This window comes from Lissotriton helveticus, chromosome 1_1 (assembly GCF_964261635.1).
Source record: "Lissotriton helveticus chromosome 1_1, aLisHel1.1, whole genome shotgun sequence".
In the NCBI taxonomy this organism is placed as follows: Eukaryota; Metazoa; Chordata; class Amphibia; order Caudata; family Salamandridae; genus Lissotriton; species Lissotriton helveticus.
The window spans coordinates 1772183305-1772205020 of record NC_136057.1 but is presented as its reverse complement, the minus strand read 5'-3'; the positions used below and the strand labels follow the sequence as shown (position 1 = coordinate 1772205020).

Below are 21716 nucleotides of genomic sequence, written 5' to 3'. Positions count from 1 at the left end.
GTTTGACAAGAGAGCGGGTATTTAAGTAAAAGAAGGTCAGGGAGTGAGGTTGGGGAGTAAGCTTGGGCCGAATGAGACTGGCGTTGTTCGGTGTGGAAAGAATTTCACCAGGGCATGTACAGTCCACCAAGATCCCTAGTTTGTTAGCTTTAATGTGGGTGACTCTTGATATGTGACCAAGTCCGTTGTTGTGGGATAGAAGGGCAGAGCGGGAATAAGGGCAGAGCCGGGCAGCGTGCCTCGCCCCGGGGCCCGGTTGGGCGCGGACGGGCGCAGACGGGCTTGCCTTAGGCGCGCCCGCTGCGCTCGCCCGCTGCGCGATCGGAAGAAACACATTATTTATACAGGAAGGGAGATGATGGCGGGGGCGTGGCCTGTCGAGAAAGGGGCGTGGCCTGTGTCCGCGGCGGTAATGGCGGCACTGGGTTTTGCAGTTTGTTCTGCAGCAGCGCTCAGATCCGCTGTGCGGTTTTTAACCCAAGCGTGTGGAGCCCTGAGCAGGGTACAGGAAATGCGTGCGGGTAGAGTTAAAACAACAAAGTATTAGTGACACTCAAATATTTTAAAACTCGTGAAAACCTACTCCCGGCTTCCGCCTCAGGAGACTTGACTATCCGTGAGGTGCTTGTAATCAGCGACCTTTTGTAGTGATGGTGGGGGGTGTGGCCTCTCGAGAAAGGGGCGTGGCCTGTGTCCGCGGCGGTAATGGCGGCAATGGGTTTTGCAGTTTGTTCTGCAGCAGCGCTCAGATCCGCTGTGCGGTTTTTAACCCAAGCGTGTGGAGCCCTGAGCAGGGTACAGGAAATGCATGCGGGTAGAGTTAAAACAAAAAAGTATTAGTGACACTCAAATATTTTAAAACTCGTGAAAACCTACTCCCGGCTTCCGCCTCAGGAGACTTGACTATCCGTTGTAATGGTATGCGTTGTAAAAACTGCGATGTAAAAGCATGCGATGTAAAAGCATGCTTTGTAATGTCATACATCCGTAGCAGCTATAAGCTTGATTGGTGCACAGGGAAATGTCATGGCAAATGCCTTTGATCTGGTCTGTTTAGAATGAAAAGTTACGACAAAGACAGTAGGCCTGGGATATTCATTTTGAAAAGCATTTGTTAAATCCAATACTCCTCTAACAGTGGATTGCTATTACACTTTGTTACAGACTGTAGATAGGTATTTGGGTACCTGTAATCTCACAGGTTACAATAGTAGGCAGGGGGTTGGTATTTGTCACCCTCTGTGACAAACCCTGGGAGCAGAATTTCACTGTGACGATTCTTGTTAACCCCCAGAAGGGTTGTATATTGTTTGCCTACTGCAATTTTGTACTGTTTGTAATTTTATAGCTGTAAGCCTGATGGTTGCTAGCTTATGTGTACTTTAGTAGGTCTGTGTTGTGTATTGTGTCAAGCCAGTTGTAAAGGCTAGGGACCTCATCAGTTCACTGTGAAACGTTATATCAGATTCCTTAGATGTGACCTGTACATATTGAAAGGTTATGAAAATACAAATAGCTCTTACTTACTTAGTGTGAAAAGCATGTTTTCTAGGCAATAGGCTTTAATTGGTTGATTGTTATTACATTATGCTAAAGCCAGTAGGCAGGCATTTTGTTACATGAACTCGCACAGATTTCCATATTACACACAGGTTTTGGTGATGGTGACCCTCAAAAAAACTATGAGGATAGAAGATTTACACCATGCTAGTCCTTTTTATTTAACTATGTTAGTCGGATTTTATATTGATTGTCAACTGTAATTTTGTATATGTTTGTAATTTCATCACAGCATGCCTGATGATTGCCTTGTGCGAGAACTTACACTCAATACAAATGGTCTGAGTAGGTTATGGTGACAAGCCAATGATAACAGCTAGCTGATTACATGCGCACATCCATCTGAAAATGAGTGAACTTCAGTGTCACGTCTAAGTGGCTATTCCTTTAGTTTTCAATGTTTTCCTTTTATAGTTCTTAATTCATTGCTTTGCGTCTCCTCTTTTTATTCTATTTTGTCTTGAGAGGGTACTACAACTCTCCAGCCTGTGCTAACGGGTCACTTGCTTGCCACTCACTTCACCTACAGAGTGCCATATCCCACGTGACGACTTCCTCTAAACCAGAAGACCCTTATGGAATGCTTGTACCCAGTGGCGATTCCTCCATGGGGGCATTTGGGCGCCGCCCCCCTGATTTCTCGCTGTGCGAGAAGGCAGAAATAAATGGTAGTTATTGCCTTAATATAACTACCATTGTTTCTGCCTTCTCGCACGGCGAGAAAGCAGAACTTCCTGGTTTAGAGTTACTCAAGGGCAGGGGGGAGTGGCTTGGGGGAGTGGCTTGCCCACTGTTGTTAATACTGACTGTTTGGGCAGCCTGAGGCTGCCCAAACAGACAGTATTAACAACAGTGGGAAAGCCACTCCCCCAAGCCACTCCCCCTGCCCTCCAGTAACTCTCCCTGTTCTCTCTGTATGCTGCAGCAGCAGCATACAGAGAGAAAATGACGTAGCCTGGGGCAGCCGGCCGCACCAATTAAAAACGCGGCGGTGGAGAGGGAGGCTGCCTGCCGCGCCGCCTTCCTGATGACGTGCTGCCTGCAGGACTTGAACGAGGACGGCGGGAGTCGGGACGGAGTCTCCGGAGGGTAAGTTACTTTTATTTTATATATATATTTTGTTTTGTTTCCAATCCTTATCCAAACCACTCCCGCTTCCCCTCTGGTCGTCGCGAGTGTGACCCCATTTCCAAACCCCCGCCCCCACCCGCATTGCCGGCCGCGACTGAAGCAGGTATTTTCTGTACTTTGTATTGCATTAAAGTGAACGGGACTCCTTGATAAAATGCATTTTACTATTCACATTTACCAGCAATGCGTTTTTATATCATTTAAAAGTTTCCTGGCTGTTGAAAGGAGCGATGTAAGCTGGCCCCTCATGTTCTTGTATGTTGTTGGATTGGATGAAAACGCACGTTGCCAGAGAGACGGCAGTGCTGTTTGCCAAGTTCAGCGCCGGATGTGCAGACTGTTATTTGAAAATGTAAATAGCAGAAATGCAAAGCAGTCAGTGTACTTATTTAGCTGCCCGTGCGCCGTGCTTTCTCTCAGAGCTGCTTCACAATTCAGGTCCGCATTTGTTTATATTAATTACGCTAACATTAAGTTAATTGGAAAATGGTGTGCTTCACATGTGTTGAAATGTACAGCATTGTGTTCAGACGCCCTCATTTTATGGTCTACTCTTTTACTGGTACACGTTGTAGATTGTCATACTTTTTATATTAGTGCCCGCTAAAAATATTCAAAAAGACCCCAGTGCGCCAGAGCTCTCTTCTTAGGTCCAGGGTGAGGTCTAGAATGTTATCTGCTTGGAAAAGGGGCTGGAAATTCACCACCAGAGCCGTATTCCGAGAAGTTCACTGTTGTTTATTAAAGCCTCATTAATGGCGCTTCTCGCTGATTGATAATGTTTGTTGGGAGACTTTCAGCCTATCGGTAGACTGGATACAGCTTCTATTCTCTGCCCAATGAAGCAAGCATGAGGCAGTTCTAGTGAGGTTGATGTCGAATTGCTTTATTAACCTTCCTGCTTCTTCAAATTTGCTTAGAAATGCACCATTTGTCCACTCTTTTTAAAAAACAATTCTTGGTGGAAGAACCCCCCTAAACCCCCGTAGGTTGTTCAAGCTCACTTGCTATACTCGCTCGCCGCAGTGCGACAAAAATGTTCGCCTCACCACTTTCCAATGTCACCAGCCGCCACTGCTTGTACCCATAATGTATAATTGGTTTATTATTCCTAGATGCCCAACACCTTGCTTATGAATGTGGAAGCCATGCTGGAATTTTAAAACAGAAATAGTCTATGCACAATAATGCTGCATGATTTATTTTATTTAATGCGGTTTTATGGTTGTATGGCATTACAACGCGGGCTTTTACCCCGCATGCCATTACAACGCGGGGATTACAATGAAAGTCGTTACAACGACTTTTGCTGGAGGGCGCTGGATAGTGGAATAGTTTAATTTTCTATTCCAACTCCAGCCCACGTTGACAGTAGGGAAGGTGTTGGATAGAAAATTAAACTATTCCCTATTCAACAGCGCCCTCCAGCGAAAGTCGTTGTAGCGACTTTCGTTGTAATCCCCGCATTGTAATGGCAGTGCGGGGTAATCCCTGCGTTGTCATGGCTGTTCCCCTGATTTTATAGAGCGCCAACTTTACCCGAAGGTGTCAGAGCGCTTTACATAAGAACCAGTTGCAAAACATAAGGAATAAGGATTACATGCGTTACATAAAAGATACAAACAGAAAAAATTGCAAATGTACAAGATGTAAAGTCACACAAGGAAGAGATACAAACAGAAGAAAAATTGCAAATGTACAAATAGTAAAGTCACTCAAGGAAGAGATACGAATGGATATACTCTAAGAGTCACATAGGAATGGTAGAGAGTACAAAGGTCTACTGCATAAACTAGTGATTAGAGTTATGTCTATATACATAGGGAAGGGGTACAAATGGATATACTCTAAGAGTCACATAGGTATGGTAGAGAGTACAAAGGTCTACTGCATATACTAGTGATTAGAGTTATCTCTATATACATAAGGAAAGGATACGAATGGATATACTCTAAGAGTCACATATGAATGGTAGAGAGTACAAAGGTCTACTGCATATACTAGTGATTAGAGTTATCTCTATATACATAGGGAAGGGATACGAATGGATATACTCTAAGAGTCACAATAGGAATGGTAGAGAGTACAAAGGTCTACTGCATATACAAGTGATTAGAGTTATCTCTATATACATAGGGAAGGGATACGAATGGATATACTCTAAGAGTCACATAGGAATGGTAGAGAGAACAAAGGTCTACTGCATATACTAGTGATTTGAGTTATCTCTATATACAGAAAAGCAGAGTTCCTTTAAGTGGGGTCGGAGGGGGATGCAGTCACAGCACCAAGGGAGGGTGGGAGGGATACACGTGTTTGAAGAAAAGGCAAATCAGAAAAGGTAAGAAACATTTGAGGATCGTCAAGGGGGGAAACGAGGGAGAAAGGGTTAAAGGACGAGGGACTGGGAAGATGGTGGGTCAGGGTCCAGAGAGAAGCGGACGAGAGCAGCAGCAAAATGGCGGCCAGGACAAAAGAAAAAGTAAAGAAGTCCAGGAGAGTCCGTGGCGTAGTTTCTTTCATTAGAGTGTGGCTGCAGGGATGCTGCCTGCATCTGGTGTTTTCACGGCCCGCTGCTTTGTTTTGAGGAGGAGTGGGCACCTGTATCTATGTTTAGTTTCAATGCTTAGTTTCAGTGGTATACAAATGCTGCCCTGAGTAATTAACAGCGGCTGAGATTAACTCAAGCATTTAATCCATCACTTTTTTGTATACTTTAATATGTTGCCCTAAGTGGGACGGGTATACTCAGACATGGGTCGGGTGCACGCTTTGTCACTGGAATCAAGCTATATCTGGCTGATGAATCCTAAGTAGGGTGAAACCGGACTTGGGTTGCTTGTGTTCCAAATCAGGGAGGACCTGGCTTGGCAGTTCGCACTGGGTTGTTCCTATTGGAGCAGGGTCAAGACTGATTTGCACAGAGCTGGGTCCAAACTGATGTGGCCTGGTGGGAAAAATACCGATGGATTTGGATGCTTACCGAAGAATTGCTAGTGGCTGATTCAAGCATTCATCCTTTTCTTTTTTATAATCTTTAGTCTTTAGACTGTAGCATATTTTCTTATTTCTACTTGTATTCTTTGAATTTATCATGCATATGTTGTTCAGTTTGTGTGTGTTTTAGTGCACTTGTTTCAGACGGTGAGTGTAAGAATGAGTTAGTGTATGGATGAAGGGATGGATACATGCGTTCAAAGAGAAGGTACAGAGCACACGTTGATCACCTATTGAGAGTCTAAATCCATCAGCCACTTTAGTTCATAAGCTACCTCTATGAGCATTCCCAATGCTTTTTTTTTAACTTGTTCTCTTTCAGCCATAACCAACGCCAGGAGATCCTGTCATTTAGCAGCAACCACCTCTAAAAATCTGATTACGTAATTCATTAATTATATTTAATTCGAAGCGAACACCCTCGTCTCCCTTTGACTAAATCCCTTTATCTGCCACTAAAACCAGAACTATTTACACTGGAGGTAAAAAGTCAGCATTTCGCATCTAATTAAAACGTCGATGGAACCTACCATTCACATCAAAATCAACCTATGTTCGCGACTTTCTTTAAAAAGCCAGCAGAGGGCGATATTAGACCAAAAATCGTTTTAATTTACTATTTCAGAATTTATGCAGGCCCAACCAGCTTTAAATGTCTAATTTGACGGGCCGAAATGCAAAGATACAACTCACGGTGCCCTCTGGCTAAAATGTATGTATTCTCTGTGTGTATCACGTCAACGTCTTTTGTTCTTTCATGAAAGTGCGTAGCCCGGAAACAGTAGTCCGTGTGGTCACGTTGAGCATTTTCCTATCCCTAATGCTGTTCAGGGTTTGATTTGGGGGGGGGGGGGTTAATCCCACCACGAAAAGTATCAGAGGAGACGGATACGGTGCAGATTTTTAGAGGCAGTGCATTTTCTAAAACACAACCCCTTTGTAATGTCTGTATTATGTTTAAATACCATGGGGGTTATTTATGAGCCCTTGCGTCAATTTTGCGCCGCCGGTGCGTCACTTTCTGTGACGCACCAGCGGCGTAAAAAATGCACTATGTTGCGTCATATTTACAAAGTGACGCATCTAGGTAGATACGTCACCTTGTAAACCCCTGCGCCACATTATACCTGCGGTATAATGTATGCAGGGTGGGCGTTCTGACACAAGTAACTCTCGTAGATGTGACGCAGTTAAATCTATGAGATTTCACTGCGCCACTTCTAGGACGCAAATGCGTCAATATCTTATGCCTGCCTCAGAGCAGGCGTAAGACTGACGCAGGTATATTTGAAATGGGACTTCCCCATGTAAAATGACCCATTGCTGGAGTTGCATCACTTTTGTGACACACTCCAGCAATGCGTCATTTTTGCGGCTACATATACATCACAAATACTGACGTATCAGTAACTCCTTGCGACATGATGCGTCATACTGTAAACATGGACCTTCCAGCATGTCGCAAGCAGGGTGCAAAGAAAAGTGACGCATCGCTGTTTTCACGCAGTGATGCGTCACTTTTCATAAATGAGGCCCACAGGGCCTCATTTATGAGACTCCTTGCGCCTCCGGAACAGTCCCTGGTGCAGAAGCCTGGGTGATATTTATCAGGCAGCATCAAGGGCGATATGTATCAAGAAATATTTTGCATTTCCTAAATAGCGATTTTTAAGGAATCGCTATTTAGGAATTGCAAAATGGTATGTATGAAAAAAATCGTTATTTTTTTAGCGATTCCTTAGTCTTCCTTATTTGCGAATTCGCATTTTGCGAATTCGCAATTAAGGAATATTTTCCAATGCATTCCTATGGGCCAGGAGGCCCATAGGAATGATTGCTTTCGCAATTTGCTAATCGCAATTTGAGAATTATTGCAAGGGTGCAGGGGTGTCTCAAAGACACCCTGCTGCACCCCTGAAATCTACATGTGTGTGCATATGGCGCACATACATGCCCTATGGGCATGTGTGTGCATCACATGCCACCTTTAAAAAAGCCAAAATGTGCATTTTTGGAAGAATTCGCAAGTTACCATCAACTACAAGTTGGTGGTAATTTACGAATTCTTAACCGAAATTCGCTAGCCAAAAATGCTACATACATAGCATTTAATGCTATGGCAAAATAAGGAATCGCACAAGTTTGCAATTCCTTATTTTGGGAATGTTTCATACATCCCAAAACATGCAAAAAGGCCGTTTGCGATTTGCAAAGGCCGAAATTCTGCGAGTTTTGGCCTTTGCGAATCACAAAAGGCTTGATACATATCGCCCCAAGCCACTTGTTTTGGCTTATTGCTGCCTGATAAATATCGGTCCCTTTAAGGCAGTTTTTCTGCATTAAAGGGGCGTGCAGTGAGGGTTGCTGGGGCATTCCCAGCAACATCCATGGCTTTTTGACACTGCCCCAGATTTATGAGAAATCATAAATCTGAGGCAGCGCCAGAATCTAACGCCACCCCAGGGGAGGCGTAAGAGAGGCACAACGAGAAGAAATATCTTTATTTCTCTTCGTTTTTACTTTTTATATGTTTGCTGCACTCTGCTGCACACATAGAAAGAGGAAAACGCTTCTTGTGATTACTTTTGTACAGGAGGGTTTCCCTTCCTGTAAAAAAAGATTCTTCCCCGCAATGCAGGCACCCTTGCACCATGGTGCAAACGTGCCTGCGTTGGCACATGGCAGCCCATTGTGCGCCAGTGCAGGGGAAAAGGACAGGAATACTCTGTATCTGATAGATACAGCACATTCCTAGCCCTTTCTTTTGCCGTATGGCAGTGCAGCAGGAAGGCCTGATGCGCTCCTATGGCATAATCTAAAAAATTAGGCCCCAGGTTGGTTACACAAGGGCTGCTGGGTCCTTGCCAGAGCATAAATTCACTTTATGTACATTTATGATATATGGAATAAAATGAAAATCTGGAACAGATGCGGCTCTCCTGGAGCTGTATTGTATACCCTTGTCTGGTATCTCGGCGGGTTTTCGATGCCTCAGGCCTACAACAAGGTATTGACGAAATGTATAATTTTCTACCTGTAACTTCACAAGAAGCCAGCGGACATTAAAAAAAGTACAATATTAGCCTTTGCACTTAGTAGTTGGGGAAAGTGAGACAAACACTGTTCCAAGGCGTTATCTTACTTGATGTTTTATTCTCTTGACATACCGTAACACGTACTTGTAAAGTGTGCATTCACAAAATGGGTATTTTTGGTAATACGTAACAGATGTTTATTCTCATCCAAGGTAATGGATATGACTTCACTGCCCTCGAGTGGATGAAAGCTGGAAGTCTCAGTGGGATTCAAACCTGTGACCATCGCCTAAAACACCCATCCTGGCAGTGCGTCGACCCAAGAATGAATAGTCAAGCAGATATGCAGAATCTATGGAAATACTTCCAGTGGTATCCAAAATGGAGGCGGGGGTATGCAACTAAAGGTGCAGCCTAATACAGGTGAAATAGATTCCAGTGCTTCCAAATTCATAAATAGAGTCTTACAGGACAAGGAATGGCCAAAATCAGCAGTCTAGATATCCTTCACACTAACCATGAGACAGGCAAGAAAACACTTGACAATGTAAACTTAGAAGGGATGCCTAGTCTGCTTGCATCATTACCCTTGCAGGGATACATTTATCAAAATGATGACTTGGGTATCCAATGGGAAGTATCTGCAACAAGCATTGCAAAGATAACAAATCTGCATCAGCAAAAAAAGGTGCTGTTGTCTGGTTTCACAGTGCTTGTTTGTTTGCCTGGCCAGAGCCCTGTCAGGGCTCTGGCCATAGCACGCACTGATCTATGACAGTTATTAGGCTATCCAGTTCTTTGAATGGACCAAGTAAAGATCATATGGTTGGGTGGGGGGGAGCAACCCTACTCAAGCAGCAACCATAACCATTGTCAGGCTGAGGCACAAGTAAACCCCAAATTAAGCCATGCTCAACCCTCTGGTAGCGGTAGACCAGCAGAAAATCACACACTCAGGCTGACCTTGATGGAGTGTGGGTCGGATACAGGGACCAGGTTATTCCCACTGAAAAGCTACCATCTCAGTCCAGCACAAAGAGTCCTGTTCAAAGTTTAGGGGGCTGTGAGGCGAAAAGAAGCATCGCAGACTCTCATCGATGTAGCAAAGAGTCCAAACACAACCTTCTGTAGACTTCCCATTGAAGTACACAGGTCTCCTGCCTCCCCTGCCTTGACTCCAGATCAACAACATAGGGTATACAATCCTTTGTGTGGAGACGGAACACAGCCTATTCAGGTGTAAGTGGGGCTGTGCTTAACTCCGCCCTTCCATCTTACCAACGATGGTCCATCCAGGTAACAGCTAAGCTCTCTATTGTGTATGGCTATCTAGGAGGAATACACAAAGTCTAACTGCCAACTACACCCAGTCATGAGACCCAGGGACAGGCTGAAGGCACTATATGGCTAAGGTAGGAAAATGGCAACTTTCTACAAGTGCAATTTTCAAAACTGGATCCAACAGTCCGACTTCACCATGAAAGAGGATTTTTTATTACAGTTCCAAGGACACCAAACAAGTACTGTTTACAGGTTCCCATTTTTATATTACTGCTTATTAAATGTTTTAATGTACCTCCTATGTTATATTATGGCAGATGCAGGCCTTGCAGTAGTAGGAATCAAATGTAAGACTTTTTCACTACCAGGACATGTAAAACTTAAATTGACTTTTCCGATTTTTTAAATACATTGCACCCTGCCCTATGGGCTGCTAGGGGTGACTTATATGTATTAAAAAGGCAGGTTTGAGCCTGGCAAAAGGTTTAAAACTACACATACAAGCTGCAATAGCAGACCTGACACATGTTGAAAGGGCTACTTAAGAGGGATACACAATCAGTGCTGCAGGCCCACTGGTAGAATTTCATTTACAGGCCCTAAGCACATGTAGTACCATGTTTACTAGGTGCCTACCAAATGGGGATAAACCAATGTAACCATGTTTTAAGGAGTGAGCACATGTACTGTAGCACTGATTAGCAGTGGTAGAGTCCTAAAATCCAACACAAACCAGTTCAGAAATAGGAGGGTGAAGGCAAAATGTTTTGGGATGACCCTGCAGAAAGGGCCAAGTCCGACACAGCCCCCCTTCAGTCAAAAGCCAGATTAGACTAATCAATACCCTAATGTGCTTCACTGCTTAGGAAGTAGAACATGGACTTAGGCTCGGTTATGCAGGGACACTTGTCGGTTCTACGCCTCTTTGAACTCAGTTGTAACCCTCTGTCTGCACTCTCCTGAGCCACTGACCCGACTCATAGAATACCCTTCTCCTCATCTGTGGATGCTATCTGTGCAGCAATTTACCTTTAACTCGCTCACAGATGCATCCCAGTAGGCACACAGTACCACCATGGCCACCAAAGTGATGTGCTCATCCCACCCCTTGGATTAGACTTCTGTCCCCAGCCCAAGGAAAATTCTGCCCATAAGGATGGGCAACTAAGAGAGACCACTGACAGCTGTCAGTGTCAAGAGCCAAGTCCAGGACCATCCACTGCCAGGATGAAGCTCCAAGCGGCGAGATTGGTTAGACCTCTTTTTCAGCCTAGGGACTTGAAAGGAGTTCTCTACGGGCTCCCGAGGGTTCTCTGACATCAGAGGTTTCTCAAAGGAGGGCAACAGCCCCTGGTGTTAGGAACTCTACTTCCACCCTACTTCCCACCAGTTATGGGGTTGCATCCTGAGATTGGCCACTCAGCTCAGGGTCCGCACCCTGAGGATAAATAGGGGACAGGGGTGAGTCCTCCCTCTAACTGTCCCTGGGGCTACTTCCCCCTAAGCCCACAATGATAACCCCTGTGGAGTTCCTAACATTGTGTGGTTTCTTTGAACAGGCAGAGTCCCTGCTTGTGTCCCAATTGGGAGCACTCAAAGCAGCAGGGTTGGAAATGGGGCACCCTGACCCACCACCCACAGAACACCCCCTTGTTTCTCAGATGGCTCTTGGAAACCCTTTGCCCCCGCCTTACTCTGAGACTTGTCTGAGTCATCTTTATCCTCCCTTTCACTCTGATGGGCGGATCTAAATCAGCCTTGCTGGGTCACCCAGGTACCTTCTTAGACACTCTGGTTTTTACCCAGAGGTCCGCCTCCTCAACAAGCTTCCTGTTCGTCAGTCAGCTTGTTGTCCACTAGGTGCTGGTGCAGCTCTGTAAACGATGTACTGAGCATGTGCTTTCGTAGTATCAGGTTAAACAACCCAGTACAATCATCAAGTTTGCTGCCCCACACCCAATTATTCAGTACCTTGCTAGAGTAGTCCAAGAAATCCACTCAAGACTGGTTTGGGAGCTTGTGGCTGTCCCTGTACCTCTGGCGGTATTTCTCAGGGGTCAGTCCATATTTAGCGAGAAGTATGGCTTTCGTTGGGGTGCACCTGTTTTGGTTCTAAACTCCTAGTGTATGCAGTGTTATGTTATGTTAATTTAACTTCGTGAGCGCAACGGTTACCCTAGGGTGTCCTGACGCTGTGCACTGCCCAATTGGTTGCTGTGATATAGGGTGACTATAGGGTAAATAACCAAGCTTTCAGCCCCTTCCTGAAAGAAAGGAGCTCGGTGGAGTTTCTGAGGTGGAATGGTAGATTGTCGCGTGTATTTAACAAGGACCCCCTGAAGGTGCGGATACCATAGTTCCAAGGCCAGGGAATAAAGGTTTATGACAAAAAACAACCTAGGCAACTATACTAAAACAATGTAATAGACATATGGACAAATGGCTACAAAATATTAAGAAAATATATGTTTTATTATAAGTTCCATAAGGACACAACATGTAACATGGTTAAAAAGAAAACAGTGAACATGTATAAAATTATATATCACATAAAGTCAATTAGAGAATTCATACATTTGTAACAATTATTCTAAACATATATTGAACAAATTAAAAGACTAAAAGTGGCAAAATAGGGTCTCAAGGAATGGTAGATTGTTCCAGGCCTTAGAAGCACATGTAATAAAGATCCTAATACCCCAGTATGCTTTTTTGACTGGGGGAACTTTCACTTTTTTTGCGCCCGTGGACCAAAGGGTCCTTCTGAGAACATACCATTGAAACCTTTGTTTTAACACCTTAGGAGCTTCGTAAACAAACCTCCCCAGTGCTGCGCTGTCCATTATCCAGTGCTGAACTGGACGTCCAGCGGTCGCACGCAGCACTGGGGAGGTAGTGCCCGTGACGACCGTTGGCCGACGGCAGCACTTAAGGGGTTAAGTAGTCGAGGCCCACTCCCTTGAGGGACGAAAGATCCAGCACGATTAGTACTGTGTTGCCTCCATGGTCCAAGGACTCTCTAACTTCTTCTGCGTATTTTATCAGGGCCAGCTCTGTACTGTGTTCAGCGTTGAACCCATATTGTGTTGGGTCTAGTATGTTGTTTGTTTGGAGAAATAGGCTAAATTGGGCGTTCATGGCTTTTTCGATCATTTTTGCTGGTTGGGGGAGGCGCGAGATTGGTCTGTAATTGTTTGGGTCCTTGGGATCAAGGTTCTGTTTTCTGAGCAGAGGAAGAATAGATGCCATTTTTCATTTTCTGGGACACTGGCCAGATTTGAATATGGCATTGAGCAGGGGGGTAAGGGCTGTCCCAATGACCTCTGGGATTTGTTTAATCATGGACGCCGGACATGCGTCAAAAGGAGAACCTGATCGGATGGAGGTCAGAAATTTAATAGAGTCTTGTGTCTCTGATGGTGTGAAACTATCTAGTGTCGGTATTGCTTTGGATCCGCTAGGCTCCACCCTAGGTAGCGTCCCCTTTTCCACTTCATGGGTAAGCGTAAATGAGGAGAAAATTGTTTCCACCTTTTGCTGAAAGAAGGAGGCCACATTTTCACATAGTTCCGGACTGCTCTTATTGTTGGAAATGTTGGGAGCAGTAAGTTTAGTTATTGTCTTAAAGAATTCTTTGGAGGAGGATTTTGCTTGAGAGATGTGCTCTGAAAAGAACATCCTTTTGGTGTTAAATAGTAATTTCTTGTATAGGGTGAGGCTTTGCTTATACATCTTTTTATCAGTGCTGTTATAGCCTCTTCTCCAGGCTCGCTCTAATTGTTTACAAGCGTGTTTTTTCTTTCTTAATTCTTCTGAGTACCAAGGGGCTTATGGCTGGGCCCGCTTAGGAGTCCATAGTTTGGCTGGGGCTCATTTATTGCAAGCGGCATCTATCCATTCCTTGTAGGCGGAAGTAGCATTGTCAACTCTTAAAGGAAGAGGGCAACCGGTTGCCTTGAGTAGATCTCCTAACTCTTGGCTATTGATATATTTCCAGGCTCTTATTTCTTTCTTCTTTTTGGGCTCTGGTTTGAATTAATGGCTGTTAGGTGCATCAATTCAAATTGGACGGCGATATGGTCTGTCCAAGGAAGTAGAAGCGCCTCGGTGTAGATCAGATTGGGGTTGTTTGAGTAGATCCCATCTAGAGTGTGTCCTGCAACATGGGTGGGGCCTCCTACCAGTTGACTAGTTCCATCAATTGTCCCACCCTAGTAGTGTTGGGGTCGGTGAGAGCTTCAAGATGAAAGTTGAAGTCCCCCAACACCGTGTAAGAGTCCAAGCACAGCCCCTCCTCTAATAGTGAACGGGCAGACTCCAGAAAGTCGCCTCTGGGGCCAGGGGGTCGCTAGAGGAGGATCCCCTTAAATGTATTATGATAAGAGTTGCGAAGACTAAACAAAGTGCTTCACAAGTTGAGTTAGAAGCTGTGCAGAAGGAAGGCTCCAGGGAATCATGGTATATAACCGTTAATCCTCTCCCCTCCTTATGGTCTGTCTTGAGTGTGGCAATGAAAGCCTGGGGGGGGGGGGGTCGGTTTGGCTAAATGGGGTCCTGAGGCTTTATCAAACCAGGATTCTGTTATGAAAGCCAGCTTTATATTATGTTCCTCGATAAGCAGTGCACACTCCGTGCTGTGCTTAATCAAAGATCTTGCATTTAGTAATAAACATCTTAGGGGAGGCAAATCTGCTTTGTTTTTAATCCCTCCTATCTTGTTATCAGAACACCTAATACATGATATGGGGGAGATTCAGCTGGCAATTGGGACAAATACTTGCCAATTCCTTGGAAGTAGCCTCAAGTAGGATGCTTGGGCAACTCAATTTTCCCCTAGCTGGGCTCAGCTCCAAAAGATCCTCTCTTGAGTAGGTCAAAAAATCTGATGTTGATGAACCAGGGGGACAGGCCCTGAGCCTGGTCCGAGCGCGGACGGGTTCAAACGGGCTTGCCTTAGGCGCACCTTCGGCAAGCTAGCGGCGTGGTCGGGTCACCATGCCTATTTTGTAGCTAGCGGCTAAGAAACAACTAGCCCGCTAACGTCAAGATGGCAGCCCGCTCCTTGCCCCGACTCCCTCCTGATTGGTGTGACACAAGGTAGGCCACAACCATGAGTATTATGGCCACATGCATTCAGTAGATAAACTAATCCAAAGTTCTAAAAATAATATATGTGTCCCTTCTCACTAATAAAAAAACACAGTTGATGGACAGAATGTAGAACAATGTCATACACTCACCCCAGTACAAGGATCTGGGCCTACATCCATCGTTTTTTTGCACTCCACACCACCCTGGGTTAGACACTGGCTATATGCAAATCAGCTCTGACCCTGTGCCTCATGGGAACAGTCCAGTCCGAACTACCAAGCCATGTCTTTCCCAGACCGGAATCAAGCATCCAAGGACCGGTTTCTGGCTATCAGCCTTCATCAGCCTGGATAGCTTGACTCCAGTGGTGTGGAGAGCCTGGGACTCACGTCTGAGCATACCCAGCCCACTCGGGGTGAAAATTGCAAAAAACACAGTTGATGGACAGAATGTAGAAGAATGTCATACACTCACCCCAGTACAAGGATCTGGGCCTTCTCACTGGTGGCATATGTTTCCACAATCCTCTCCTCCCCCATGCTTCTCTTGGTTCTTGTGCACCCATAGGCTCACCTCATGAACAGAAAACAATTTATCTCCCACCACATAATTGGGCATCAGATCTTTAGGTATGCAGATCTTCTTGTCTCCTTCAGACACTGAGGTACCTATTTATGTGGCCATTTGTGTCACTCTTGCACCACGCAATGTGGTGCAGCATGATGCAAACCTTAGGGTGGATTTTTAAAACACACAAAGCCACTTTGCTTGGCTGTGAGTGGCTCCAAAAATCTGGAGTAAGTCTGCGCAAATCGCTGCATTGATCTGCTGTGCCTTGGGAAGGTGTTGTGTGGGTGTTGTGTGGGTGTTCCCACATAACTCCCATGGTTGTTGGCACATTCCCAGATTTACAAGAACTTGTACACCTGGAAATGTGTCATCATCTTACATCTTCCCTGGGGAGGCATGATGAAGAGAAATATCTCCATGTCTCCTCATTTCTTCCTCTTTCTATGTGTGCTGTATTCTTCAGCGCACATAAAAAAGAGGAATAATCCTCCCAGGATTGTTTTTGCACAGGAAGGTGCCCCTTACTGCATGGAAAACAATCCTGCATGCAATGTAGGCACCCTTGCACCATGGTACAAGTGTGCCGGTGTTGGGGATAGGCAGCCAAAAGGGCGTCAGCACAGGGGAAAGAACAGGAATGCGCTATATTGCCTTACATACGGCACATTTCTGCCCTTTCCCTGTAGCGCAGGGCAGATCAGCAAGATGGCTTGCTGTGCTGCACTGCGTGACTTCTATAAATAGGCCCATGAGTGTATGCTGCCACTATAGCTGCTGGACTCTGCTTGTTTAGCTTTAAGGTCTAACTCTCTGAAGCTCCTCTCATGAGACTATTTTGTCTGCTCCAGAGCCAATTTCCTTTCATCCATTTTGAGTTGGGCCATCTGTAGCCTGAACTCCCTCTCTGCCTTCTTGTCCACCAGCTCCTCTGGGGACAGGCTATGCGAGGACACACTGCTTTCTGCTTTGGCTGGGAGTTCCAGCACAGGAGACGGGTCATCAATCTCCACTGAACGCTGTGTTTCAGGGCTGATAATCAAGTACTTATCCTGCTCATCCATGTCATCCTCGTGATCATGCTCCTCTGTGGCTCTTAGTGACTGGTGAACCTCTCACCAGTCACTCCAACTTCTTGGTACCCTTCTTGGCAGGAGTTACCTCTTCTTGCAGAACTGTTTTAGCTCTTCCACAGTGTAAGTTTCCAAGTAGGCCAGCTCTAATTGCATTGCTGCAGGTGTGGTCACAGAAAGTCAGCCAGTGGTAATGGGATTAGATGTGGAAAAAGCAAAAGAAGCCAACTAAGGAGAATTTTAAAAGACTCCAAAGGGTCTCAAAATTATTTATATGGGATGCAAGTGTAACACAAAACTATTGTATGGCACTGCACAAACACAAGTCCAAATCCTCACCGCTGAACCCAGTGTAAAGAAATTGGGTTCAGGGGGTAAAACCTTCCCAAGCAGCAATGACAGTACTTGTCAGGGTGTGGCACAAGCAAATACTAAATTAACCCGGAGCTTAACCCTCTGGTAGCTTGGCGCAAAAGCAGTTGGGCTTAACTTGGAGGTAATGTGTAAGGTTTTTATGCAGCACACAAACAGTAAATAAGTGAAAATACAACACAAGCAAATTTCCACACCAATTTAGAGAAATAGGGTAAAAATGAATACATTTGACACCAAAATGATAAAAATAAAAATTAGTAGAACCAAACTGATGCAATGTTAAAGGTTTAGGCTAAAAACTCTACTTAAAAGCACAAAGCGCCAACTGTAGATATCTGGTCACACAAGACAATGGCAAAGCCACAAGTTCAGGGCGAGTCTGATAGAGCATGGGCCTGATGCAGGGACCAACTTAGTCCCGCTGTACCTGAAATCCTAGTTGCGGAGCATTGCGCCATGCAACAAACAGTCCAGAGGAGTGATGCATGGTCCAGCATCATTGATGCATCGCGCAGCAGCGGTTCTGATGAGCTGCGAGGGCTGCGATGCAGGCTTGCATTGAGGCTGCATCACGCTACCTCGGTTACGATAAGGTGCAGCAAGGTCAGCGGCAAGGATGCGTAGCACTGCATGTGCTCCGATGAGGCGCTATGTGAAGGTCTTGTTTGCATCACTCTGCATCGGTTCTAGGAGAGACAACAGATGGACTGGCAGAGTATCTGTAGCCCCACTAAAAGTCTTAAAAGTCAACAAAAATGGGTTCAGAAAACAGGAGGGTGAAGGCAAAAAGTTTGTGGAATGACCCTGCAGAGAGGGCCAAGTCCAGATGTATCTTTTAATTTACAAGAATGTATCAACATTTCCAATCTTTCAAACTGCAGGTCCGCTTTGCTGTTTTTTTAGCACAGGCCTTTATTACTTTCTACGTAGTGCTATTGCCTCTCTATTTCTTGGTTTCGACTTCAGCTCTTTAATTAGACAAAAGTTTGCTGCTCTACATACTCCCATCAATCCTCAAAATATTAGGTTCCCTTTTTAGGTCGACCCTGGGCAACGCATGCGCTGCTCTGCGAGGGATGCCGTATTCAGGTAGGGACTTAAAGGTTCGCCCACTCTCCGCCCATATTTTTCATTTGCTTGTTTCATTGTCCACCGTAAACTGTGGCTGTTCATTAGTCAAAAGGCTAAGTTGTCCCTCCTTAGTACAGCCTTGCCTCATTTCATAACCTTCCATGACAGCACCTCCTCTTATGTGTGTTGGCTTAAATTACAGCCTCCGAGCACTAGTTTCTCAAATAGCTTAGGACACGCTGTTTCCTAACCCTTTAAAAAAAGTTTTTATAGCACAAATGCATTTGCAGTGCAATAGGTCTCGCATTTGCGAGAGTTTATTTATCTGTTTTAAAAATAACACATAAATAAAAAAAGGCATTGTCATTTACAAATCCTTTAGCTCAAACTCATGTAAATGCAAGGCCTAATGCATTGCAAATGCTTGTTTCCCCACTGGTCTCAAGAACAGAGCCCTTGTGTTAACATTTTTGTTTTTTATATATATATTTTTATTAAGTATAACACAAGAGTAGAAATGTACATTTCGGGTATCGTTGGTAGAACATATTACAGTGGCGAACGGGCAGAAGAAATGAAGAAACATGGTACAATTTTAGGCATCCGGGCAGTATCAGTACCAGCCGGAGCTGGGTCAAAACAATACAATACAAATAATCATAAGCAAACATTATCAGAATCCGCCCACCATGGATACAGGATATAGTAATGGACACTCGACACCCGAATATGCATAACAACAGGCTCAGGAGAATATGCCACATCTCTTGTGAAGAAGGGAAAAGGGAAAAAGATAGGTCATAGAACAAAATAAAGGAAAAATAAAAAAAAAACTCAACCCCCCACCCTGCACCCCTGCGGATGGCTACGACCTAACCCCACTAGCAGCGTGCCTGTCGTCCCCTAAACTACACCCCAAGGAAGGGAAAAGATGGAGGAGGAATGTCATACGATATGATGCGGGCTCCCGGACTCCCCTCCCCCCCGCTGCGAGCAGATGTTCCCTACCATGGTACTAAGCGAGATAAAGCAGACTTGTAAGCAAACTGGTAGGGAAATCACCAAAAGAGAAAAGATCATCCCGCCCGGCCCCAGACACCACAGAGGCAACAAATCCCATTGTCGAACACAGTCAGTAACCCAAGCCCAAAAAAGCAGAACCCCATCTGCCCCTCACTCCCACCGATACCACCCAGCAGTGTCAAAGGAAGTTCCTGTACAGAATTAAAACAGTCAAGTTCAGCCCTGGCCTCTACGATCCATCACACAAACCTTTTTCGATAGGGCCAGCATAGTAGCAAAAGAGTCAAAACGTTGTGGAAAAGGGAGGGGATCAATATAGCATGAAAGGATCAGAAGAGTCAAGTCTCGAAGTCTATCAGAAACACGAAAGTCAATCCAAAGAATATCGATGGAGGTCTCCAGAAACAAAGAAAGAAATAAGTCCTGTGCGGGCGATGACTTTGCCGAGCTTGCTGGCTGGTCAGGGGCTCCAGTAGCGGGCTGCTGTAGTTGCGCGGACACAATTGGCATCAGATTATAATGATGCTCGGGGTTCTCCTCTCGGATAAAATCAAGCTTCGCGGGGGTCACCATGTTGCGGGTCTGACTCTGGGCTAGGGTCCGGTCTCGAACAAATAGTCTCGATGCGTACAGTCAAGTTGTGGAGAGCAGCCTCCATTTGCCAGTGAAGAGCCCCGATGGCGGCCATTACAGTCCCCAGTGTCGGTCCACACGTCGTCCGATCCATCTCCGCTTAATCGATGACAAAGCAGGTCATCAACCCCGGAGGCCGGCTACTCCGGGGAAACCAACTGGAGTGGGCTGGGCGAAGGCGACCGGCGACTTTCATGCTTTGCGCTCTTTACACCGCTGCCAAGAGCGGGGGCCCCCCCCCTGCGGACCCTGAGGGCTGCAGCAGGGTCCCAGGAATCGGACCCCCACTCACCGCGGCATCCACGTCTCATCGCCGTCTGGCTAGTATACGCAGGGACTCGAGACCACCACCAGGATCGAGAATTTGTTTCACTCCGATGAGACCGGACCCTGCCAGGTACCTGCGGCCGATGTTGTTCAACTGAAACCCGGCTGGGTCAGTACTCGAGGCCCCGGCTTATAGTCCAGAGGAGGCCCGAAAATGACAGACGGTGTAACTTCGTCAAAAAAGGTGATAAAGACTCCGGGATTGCGCCCCTAGACTCAGAGACGATTCAGACACACGGGAGTCTGGCGGGAGGTCAGGATTAAGTTCAGGATAGATCCGCCAGCGACGGAGGTCGACGGAGCCGGGAGCTTTTGCGGCCATCTTGGTTGCTAGCGTAGCTCCTCCCCCTTGTGTTAACATTTAATTTAGTAAAACACTCTACAATGTTAGAAGGATTAGTGTCAAGTGAAATACAGGTGCTAAAGAGTTCTTTATTGCCTTGAATGATATTGCTCAATATTATGCTCATATTTGCAAACTTCCAGACCAGCCTTCGCCCTGTATCTTTAGTTGACAGAAGGGAGTGAGGTCCGACTGTTTATCTTAAGATCTTTCTTGGGGATAGTGATTGAGAGAACCAGGGGGTTATCATCACTATAAACGTTTCCCTATACTTCCCCATTTATAATAAGATTCTACAGATTCCTTGTAACAAAAATATAATCAATGGTAGAGCAGAATCTTCTGCAAAAGTAGATTTGGGCAAGCTGGTCTGGCTGGGTCATAGTGCTCCGCACATCATATAGCATTAAGTAATTATTTAGCACGCAACCCCTAGGATTGTGAGTCTGGGTGAGATCCTTGTTTATGAGGGAAAGTGTTGAATATAAAGGTGACATTCTATTGGCCATCTTAGCATTAAAATCCCCTGCTAACAAAACGTTAAACCATATGCCCAAATCAGTGTGTCTACTATGTACACCATCCACAAAGTCAAAGACGTTCCGATAGTTTTGATTATTCCTAAGAGAAAATTTGTCATTATAAAGTTTCAGAACTACTAATCTAAACTTATTTTTTCATATCAAGTCAAAGGTCTCAAAGTTCTCCTCGCAACAAATATAATTGTAATACAACAGTGGATCGCAACCTTGAACCATAATGCAAAACCTGGTCTTGCCTGGACTGAAGAGCACGAAAATGCGGGTAAGTTGTAACAAATATATCTATCACAAGATACATTATCCATGGCCCAAGTTTCTTGAGTTAAAAGAATATACAACTTTTTGATATATTCCAACCAAATGTCCTAATGTAACTTTGCAGACTAGCCCCCAGATGCATCAAGCCCTGATTCTGCGAAATTTAATTTGCGAAAAATACCGAATCGCAAATTAGAATTTGCAGAATGGGATGCATAAAAAAAACATTTCAAAAATGCGATTCGCAGTCGGCCGCAATCGCCGATTGCGGTTTTCGCTAAATCGCTCAAAAATCGCAGAATCTCCTGTTTCCCATGTTGAAATTGCGATTGCGCAATTACCGAAATCGCAAATTGCGATCTCGCAAATTGCGAGATCGCAAAAACGGGAAGTCGCATTTCGAGCACAA

General features: G+C 45.2%; 1 long non-coding RNA gene across 1 annotated transcript in view; it reads left to right on the top strand.

The window, feature by feature from the left end:
- Positions 1-2577: 2577 nt before the first annotated feature.
- LOC144774431 (uncharacterized) overlaps positions 2578-21716 on the top strand; it is a 60289-nt gene continuing 41150 nt past the window's right edge. Inside the window, exons 1-2 of the long non-coding RNA XR_013600252.1 lie at positions 2578-2649; positions 8936-9146. This is a non-coding gene — a long non-coding RNA (uncharacterized LOC144774431). The remainder of the gene's footprint in view (positions 2650-8935; positions 9147-21716) is intronic.